This window comes from Moschus berezovskii, chromosome 23, assembly GCF_049115385.1.
Source record: "Moschus berezovskii isolate FMDL1 chromosome 23, NW_MosBer_1.0, whole genome shotgun sequence".
NCBI lineage: Eukaryota > Metazoa > Chordata > Mammalia > Artiodactyla > Moschidae > Moschus > Moschus berezovskii.
In genome coordinates, this window is record NC_142482.1 from 19,322,737 (window position 1) to 19,331,788 (window position 9,052).

The following is a 9,052-nucleotide window of genomic DNA, read 5'->3' on the forward strand; positions in this document are numbered from 1 at the left end:
AAATTCTGCAAGGGCTTTAGTGTTTTAAATGAGAACTGTGAGGGGGCTTTGAGCCAATTTGCGAGGCTCAGTGAGTGAACTCCAACTGCATTTAAACTCTTGTCCTGAAAGTTCAAAAGTAAATAATTGGAGTGGGATAGAATTTAAATCTAGAAGGATAAATGATTCCAATTAAATGTGTGTCTGCCTAGCACTGTGTCACATTTAAAAGGGAATTAAAGGTTTGAGTTAGTTTGGAAAGGAGACTAGTTAGAATTTTAATGTCTGTGGCTGTATCCCCTTCAAGTATTTTTAAATTGTGGTTGGGGAATATAAAGATAGCAACTCTCAAAAGGTAAGTGACTACCTGTTCAGTTGCTAAGTCGTCTGACTGTGACCCAGTGGACTGCAGCTCGCCCGTCTTCACTGCCCTCACCATCTTCCTGGAGTTTGCTCCGACTCACATCCAACGAGGACACGTCCAAGGATCCTCTTCTCTGTTCACCCCCTTCTGCCCTCAATCTTGCCCAGCATCCAGGTCTTTTCCAATGAGTCAGCTCTTTGCATCAAGTGGCCGAAGTATTGGAGCTTCAGCATCAGTCCTTCCAGTGAATGTTCAGGACTGATTTACTTGCAGTCCAAGGGACTCAAGAGTCTTCTCCAACACCAGTTCAGAAACATCGATTCTTTGGCTCTCTGCCTTCTTTATGGTCCAACTCACAGCCGTACATGACTGTTGGAAAAACCGTAGCTTTGACTATACAGAGTTGGTGACAAAATGATGTCTGCTTGTTAATATGCTGTCTAGGTTAGTCATCTTTTCTTCCAGGGAGCAAGTGTCTTGTTAATTTCATGGCTGCAGTCACCACGGTGATTTTGGAGCCCAAGAAAATCTGCCACTGTTTTTTTTCCTATTTGCCATGGCTTCCCTGGTGGCACAAATGGTAAAGAATCTGCTTAAAATGTAGGAGACCCAGGTTCAATCCCTAGAGAAGGAAATGGGAACCACTCCAGAATTTGCCTGGTAAATCCAATGGGCATAGGAGCCTGGTAGGCTACAGTCCATGGGATCACAGAGTCAAACACAGCTGAGTGACTAACATTTGCCTTGAAGTGATGGGATTGGATGCCATGCTCTTAAGTTTTTTGAATGTTGAGTTTTAAGCCAGCTTTTTCACTTCCCCCTTTCACCTTCATCAAGAAGCTCTGTAGTTCCTCTTCACTTTTCTGCCATTAGAATGCAGCATCTGCACATCTGTTATTTCTCCCAGCAGTCATTCCAGCTTGTGCTTCATCCAGCCGGGCATTTTGCGTGATGCGCTCTGCATAGAAGTTCAGTGAGCACGGTGACAATATACAGCCTTGACTTATTCCTTTCCCAATTTCAAACCAGTCAGTTCCATGTCTTGCTCTAACTTGCTTCTTGACCTACATACAGGTTTCTCTGGAGGCAGATAAGGTCATCTGGAATTCCCATCCCTTTAAGAATTTTCCACAGGTGTGATCCACACGGTCAAAGGTTTTAGCGTAGTCAGTGAAGCAGAGGTAGGTTTTTTCCTGGACTTCTCTTGCTTTTTCTATGATCCAACAGATGTTGGCAATTTGATCCCTGGTAATAGAAAGCAGCCTGGCTTATCCCCTTAACTGCAAAACAGGCTGAAACTAGGCAAGAGTGCCTCTGGACCTGGTTTACGCCCCCTACCTCGCCACCTTAAGTAGGCAGTGTACCAGTGTTTGTGGATTTCCTAAGCATAAGTCTGTTGGTAGAGTCCTTCTCTTGGTCCCTGATCTTTGAGGTTGCCATATGGCCCTTAAACTTTCTCCCTTAATCAAATTTACTGGTCCAAACCTTAGCTCTACCCCCATCCCGTCTGCTTGAGGCATTGTGATAGTTTCAGGAGTCTGACCCCCATCTTGGTTAAAATTACTGCCTTCCAAAGTTAACAAGCCACTTCCCTGGTGGCTCAGACAGTAAAGCGTCTGCCTACAATGTGGGAGACCCGGGTTTAATCCCTGGGTCGGGAAGATCTCCTGGAGAAGGAAATGGCAACCCACTCTAGTATTCTTGCCTGGAAAATCCCATGGATGGAAGAGCCCTAGGCCACAGTCCATGGGGTCCCAAAGAGTTGGACACAACTGAGCTACTTCACTGTCACTTTAAAGTAACAAGCACAGTCTCCAGCTCAATCAGGAGGAAAAACAACTAGGGTCCTACTGTGGGCAGTATTTCCTCCCATGCTTTTAATTTCCAGCTCCTACTGTAAGCATCAGTTCCACTGCCGCTTTCATTTTTCCCTGTCTCATGCCATTTACTCATCTTTAATGCTTCCATTTATTCAGTCAACACATTTTATTGAGTTCCTTTGATTGTCTCTATTTTTCAACAAACAGCATTACAGCAATACACCTAGACATTGCCTAACTATTAAGTCAGGAGGTGTGACAGTGAAGATACAAGGCCCTTACCTTGTCTTGAAGCTTTATCAGTGCAGTTAACTTTCATGGTGCAGTTATTGGACTGATCTGCAAGATGAAGGTGTGACTTAATCTCCCAGATGATTCCTTCTAATTGAATCCCAGTGTGTACACCAGTCCAAGCCCTGCCTGCCTTGCTCTTGCAGTCTCTCAGGACTATCCTGACTAAAAAGCCTCACTTCCCTGAGGGGGTCCTAGGATGAGCACCAAAGCTGGTTGGAGTTACTCACTGAGACTTGCCAAAGAATAAGGTGGGGGAGGACTCCCTGAGCAATGAGAAAGGGACTCGGAGAGCTGGGAAGGGTGAGCACTGAAGAACTGATGCTCTTGAATTGTTCTGGAGAAGACTTGGGGCTTCCCTGGTGGCTTAGATGGTAGAGAATCTACCTACAGTGCAGGAGACCCGAGTTCAATCCCTGGGTCAGGAAGATCCCCTGGAGAAGGGAATGGCAACCCACGCCAGTATTCTTGCCTGGAGAATTCTGTGGACAGAGGAGCCTGGTGGGCTACAGTCCATGGGGTCACAAAGAGTTGGACACGACTGAAGTGACAGCGCAGAAGAGTGTTTTGAGCATCCCTTGGACAGCAAAGAGATCAAACCAGTCAATCCTAAAGGAAATCAACCATAAATAATCATTGGAAAAACTGAAGTTTGAAGCTCCAATACTTTGACCACCTGATGCTGGGAAAGATTGAGGGCAGAAGGAGAAGGGGGTGATGGAGAGTGAGTGAGATGGTGGGATGGCATCACCAACTCAATGGACATGAGTCTGAGAAAACATCAGGAGATGGTGAAGGCCAGGGCAGCCTGGCGTGCTGCAGTCCATGGGGTGGGACAGTGAGACATGGCTAAGGGGCTGGACAACCGCAACGGAGAGCTGGGAAGGGGTCCGAGAGGGTGGGCGGAGCTGACCTGACGCAGTGACCGCCGCCCTTGCCTCTTCCCCTGCCCTGGATCATCACCCTAGTGCCGTCTCGGCAAAATCCCACTAGTAAGACAGCAAGTCTTTCTGTCCCCATACTTCAAGTGCTGGGAATAGGGACAGGGTGGTATTAGACAACCAGTCCCAGTGTTTAATAAAAATTGTAAGTTGTAGCAGCACCATAGGCAAAGATCTGCAAAGAATGTAGAAGAGCGGGTTCTGATCTGAGAGACTTCTGAGAACTGTTCAGACAGATCTGGAAACTGTCAGGGAGGCTGGGAGAGAGTGGAGCGGAAGAAACAGTGATGGGCACTTCCTGCGGTCCAGAGGTTAGGACTCCACGCTTCCACTGCAGTGGCCTGGGTTCAGTCCCTAGCGGGGGAACTGAAGTCCTGCAAGCCAAGCAGCCAAAAGAAAGAAAAGAAACCGCGGTGATAACCGCCTGAGAACAGGCCGTGCTGAGGCAGCAGGAAAGGGTGCGGGCTTCCAGATAAGGTCAGAAAGTCGGGCAGAGCTGGATAAAAGGCTGCTGTAAAAGTCTGAATGTTTATCCTGAAGGTTTTCGTAACAACTCTCATTTATCAAGCAATGACGGTGTACCAAGCACTTGCTGGAAGCAAACTGTAAGCTTGCTTGGCCCTCATTCTAGTCCTTTGAGGTATGGTTTTTCCAGTGGTCATGTGTGGATGAGAGAGTTGGACTGTGAAGAAAGCTGAGTGCTGAAGAATTGATGGTTTTCATCTGTGGTGTTGGAGAAGACTCTTGAGAGTCCCTTGGACTGCAAGGAGATCCAACCAGTCCATTCTAAAGGAGATCAGTCCTGGGTGTTCATTGGAAGGACTGATGCTAAAGCTGAAACTCCAATACTTTGGCCACCTCATGCGACGAGTTGACTCACTGGAAAAGACCCTGATGCTGGGAGGGATTGGGGGCGAGAGGAGACGGGGACGACAGAGAATGAGATGGCTGGATGGCATCACCAACTCGATGGACATGAGTCTGAGTGAACTCCGGGAGTTGGTGATGGACAGGGAGGCCTGGTGTGCTGTGATTCATGGGGTCGCAAAGAGTCGGACACAACTGAACTGAACTGAACTTAGTCACCTCAACACAGCCAAAGTGAGTTGGAGGGGGATTTGAAGCCAGCCTGACGGAGTGACAAACATTTTTCACTTTCACAACCTGGCTAGGAACCGCTACATTGGAATCCCAATGCCATGGGTTGGTGGGAAGCTAGGAGCTGCATCTCCTCGGAAGAAATTGCAGTAGGGAGAGCCACGTCGGGTTAGCAGGGCAGTGAGAATGGAGGCAGGGCGACAGTTTAGAAAGCCGTGGCAGCGGTGGGCCCCCGCCTGAGTACAGTGCTTTGGAAGAGGAATGAGCATGAAGAGACGCAGGTGGGCTTGAAAACTATGCAGGAGAAAGAATGGATGGGATTATTTTCTGAAGGTTCTTGTTTTATCTCCACATGCCACAGGAAGAGTGCATGTGTACCCATATCCCTCAGCGCTCCCCAGCAGTGGAAGCCTGATGGCTCCTTACTAAAAGAAGGCCGCTGGCTGACTGTCAGGTTTGAACACCAGTCTGGGAGGCTCGCCTAAGGAGCAGCGATGCTGTTCTGCAGTCGTGTCTGACTCTTTGCAACCCCGTGGACGCCAGACTTACCTGTCCTTCACTGTCTCCCGGAGTTTGCTCAAACCCACGTCCATTGAGTCGGTGATGCCGTCCAACCATTTCATCCTCTGTCGTCCCCTTCTACTCCCACCTTCAATCTTTCCCATCGGGGTCTTTTCCAGTGAGTCAGCTCGTCCCATCAGGTGGCCACAGTATTGGAGCTTCAGCTTCAGCATCAGTCCTTCCAATGACTATTTAGGCTTCCCTGGTGGCTCAGCTGGAAGAGATTCCACCCGCAGTGCAGGAGACCAGAGTTCAATCCCTGGGCTGGGAGGACCCCCTGGTGGGGCTGCCCACTCCAACAGCCATGGCTACCCACTCCAAGAGAATGGCTATCCACACCAGTATTCTTGCCTAGAAAATTCCACGGACAGAAGAGCCCGGCGGGCTGCAGTCCGTGGGGTCACAAAGAGTTGGACATGACTGAGCGACTAACACATCTGGAAAGGATGCTTGCTGCTGCTGCTGCTGCTAAGTCACTTCAGTTGTGTCCAACTCTGTGCGACCCCATAAACAGCAGCCCACCAGGCTCCCCCATCCCTGGGATTCTCCAGGCAAGAACACTGGAGTGGGTTGCCATTTCCTTCTCCAATGCATGAAAGTGAAAAGTGAAAGTGAAGTCGCTCAGTCGTGTCCGACTCTTAGCGACCCCATGGACTGCAGCCTACCAGGCTTCTCCGTCCATGGGATTCTCCAGGCAAGAGTACTGGAGTGGGCTGCCGGCCTATGTTAATCTCCGCGGAGGGTCTTTGGCGCCACCTGGTGAGCGTGTTGCCCATGACATCCTCCTGCATCTCCATACTAAATATTTTTCTGTCCACCCTTCCAGCTTTAGGTCTTTCTTTCCTGCTCACCTCCTCTGCTTCAGCTCTTGAAACAAGAGCCTTCTCTTTTCTGACCCAGAGACCCTTGTCTCCCTTGACAAGCTCTCAGCCTTCCTGATTCTTTGACACCCCAGGTTCTTAGCGCTCATCGTCTGCAGTCAGCCCTTCTTGATCGTTTTCTCGAGTCCCTGCTTCAGCTCCCACATGTTGTCCATCATGTTACCTCCCTTTCCCTCTTCTCCTTATTGGCAAGGTATTTCTAAGCAATTCCTCCATTCTTCTGGAGGCAACTCCCACTCATAAAGTCTATCTCTGTCTAGACCTTGTTCCAGAGTTCCAAGTCTGTTTTTCAACAGCCTCATAGCAATGTCCCGTAGGCTCCTGGCACTCTACACACATCCAGAAAAGATCCTGTCTTTTCCTCAAACGTGTCTCTGTGAGTTACCCATTGATGTAACAAGCACTTTGTACAGAAGCCCCTCATTAATGTGCCAGACACTTAAAATCCCTTTAAAATGAAGTCCTGGGGGAAGGGGGAAGGGATAGATTGAGAGTTTGGGATTAACAGGTACACTCATGTTATATTTAAAATAGATAACTGGCCTTCCCTGGTGGTCCAGTGTTTAAGAATCTGTTTTGCAATGTGGGGGACACCGGTTCGATCCCTGGTCCAGAAAAATCTTGCATGCTGAGGGGCAGCTAGGCCTGTGCCCCACACCGCTGAGCCTATGCTCCCCAACAAGACAAACCTCCGCAATGAGAAGCCTGTGCACCATGACAGGAGTAGCTCCCAATCGTGGCAAAGAGAGCCCACGTGCAGCACCGAAGACCCAGCACAGCCAAACATAGATATTTAAAAAATAAATAAAATAGAGAGCCAGAGATAACCAACAAGGACCTACCATATAGCACGGGGAACTGCTCAATATCTGTAATAACCTAAGTGGGAAAAGAATTTGAAAAAGAATAGATACATGTATAAGCGAATCCCGTTGCTGAACACCAGAAAGTAGCACAACACTGAATCAACTACAATAAAAATAAATAAAAAATTTAAAAATGAAGTCCTCAACTTTACTCAGTGTAATGACCTGTATGGGAAAACAGTCTAGAGAAGAGTGGACGCATGTACGTGTGTAACTGATGCACTCTGCTGTATAGCAGAAACTAACACGACATTGTACATCAACTATAAATTCAGTCTTTAAAAAATACATAAAATGAAGTCCTCACAATAATCCCACAAACTGATACGCATCACCCTTTTACAAATGAGGAAACTGAGGCTCAGAGCCATTGAGTAGCAATCCCAGAGCAGATCAATAGCCGAGTCCGCGTCACTAATGCACCGCACACCCCGGGATGCCCCAGCCAGACCGAGCCTGGTGACCGGCCTGCCGCCCCCTGCTCTGCTCAGCCAGCTAGGCCTCCTGAGCTTCCCTCTGTCACTTCTCCCCTTTCCGTGCCCCCTCCACCTGGACTATCACAACTCTCTTTTTCCTAGGTCTTTTTCTTTTTTTGGCCCCGTGGTTTGCAGGGTCTCAGTTCCCGGACCAGGGATGGAGTCCCGGCCCGTGGCAGTGAGAGTGCCAAGTTCTGGCCGCTGGACCCCCGGGGAAGCCCCTTCGTTCTAGTCTTCAGTCTCAGTCTTGTCGGCGCTGAGTCCACCCTGCGTGGCCCCGCCCCCGCCCCCGCCACACTGTTGCTGCCAGGGAGATCACTGAGAAAAGAATCCAGGCATGTTGCTTATTACCTCTAAGGTTTAAACTCCTTTGCAAGCCTCTCTCCGGCCCTTGTTACATCCATAAACTTATGTCCTTCATCCACCCTTCTCTGAACCCTGTACTCAACTCAGCCAAAGAGAGACCTTCCCAGATTCTTCCCGGCTTTTTACTGCCACTGGACCTTGGCACATGCTGTTCTCTCTGCCCAGAATATGCTCTTTCCACCATCAGCAAGTCCTACATAATCTCCAAAAACACCTTGTCACCTCCACTGTGAAGGTAAAGCTGCCTGTCCGTCCCCCATGACACGTCCGCACACACCTTCCAAGGGACCCCACTGAGCTCGCAGCCCCGCCCAGGCACCTCCTTCACGCGCTTCGCAGACCCCAGCAGCAGCACCGAGCGCTGTGGCTCCTCACAGTGTCCACGTGGCTGTTCTCACCAGCCTTTGAGGACTCCCCCGGTGAACAGACAGACCGCTTCCTTTTTTCAGTTCACACCTAGCTTCCTTCCTCCGTAATTTTGCCTGCTTGGACATGTTTCCCACAGCTCCTTTGTGAAGCAGGAACTGTGTCTTATTCTTTAGAGCTTTAACCTGCCCAGTGCCTGGGGAAAGACATTAAGCATAAACCATAGGGAACTTCCCTTGTGGTCCAGTTGCTACGACTCCAAGCTGCCCATGCTAGGTGCCTGGGTTTAACCCCAGGTCAGGGAGCTGGATCCCACATTCAGCAACTAAGAGTTTGCACTTGGCAACTAGCCACAATTAAGACCCGGCACAGTCAAATATATAAATATTAAACAAATAATAATGGTGATGAGACCACCTTGGTATCTGCATCCATCCCCATGCCCCCGCATAGATCCCCAAACAGTCTCACCAGCCCCACCTTAGGGCTGGCAGGCCGGGCTCATCATTAAGGTGGGGTAAAAGTAGGGCAGACACCCTCCCGGATTTGCCCAGGGTTGAGGAGTTTTGCTGGACATGGGACTTCTATCAATAAAACTGAGAAAGTCCTCTGGGTAAATTGAGATGGGTGGTCATGTCACGAATGGGAGACGTGATCATCACTCGGAAGCGAAGGAGACAGAACTGGTAGACCCCAGGCTGTACCACTGTCCAGGTTCTGCGCTCGTCCCTTACAGACTCCATCTCATGATGCGCCTGGCATTCGACTCCTGATCATTAGAGTCTGTTACACCCACTTCAGAGGAGAGAAAACAGGTTCAGAGAGGCCTATTAACGTGGCCTAAAGCACTGGTTCCATAGACCATGTTTCTGCTGGACATGTTTTCTCCGGAATCCTTCAACCACCTCCTTCCCTGGTGCCTGCCCCCTCCCCTCCAGAACAGTAGGGGTACAGAACAGAACAGGGGTACCGGGCTGGTCACCCCCAGGGGGCCTCACCTCAGCCTAAGATAGCCAAGATAAGACTAGCTTCTTGTCAAAGTA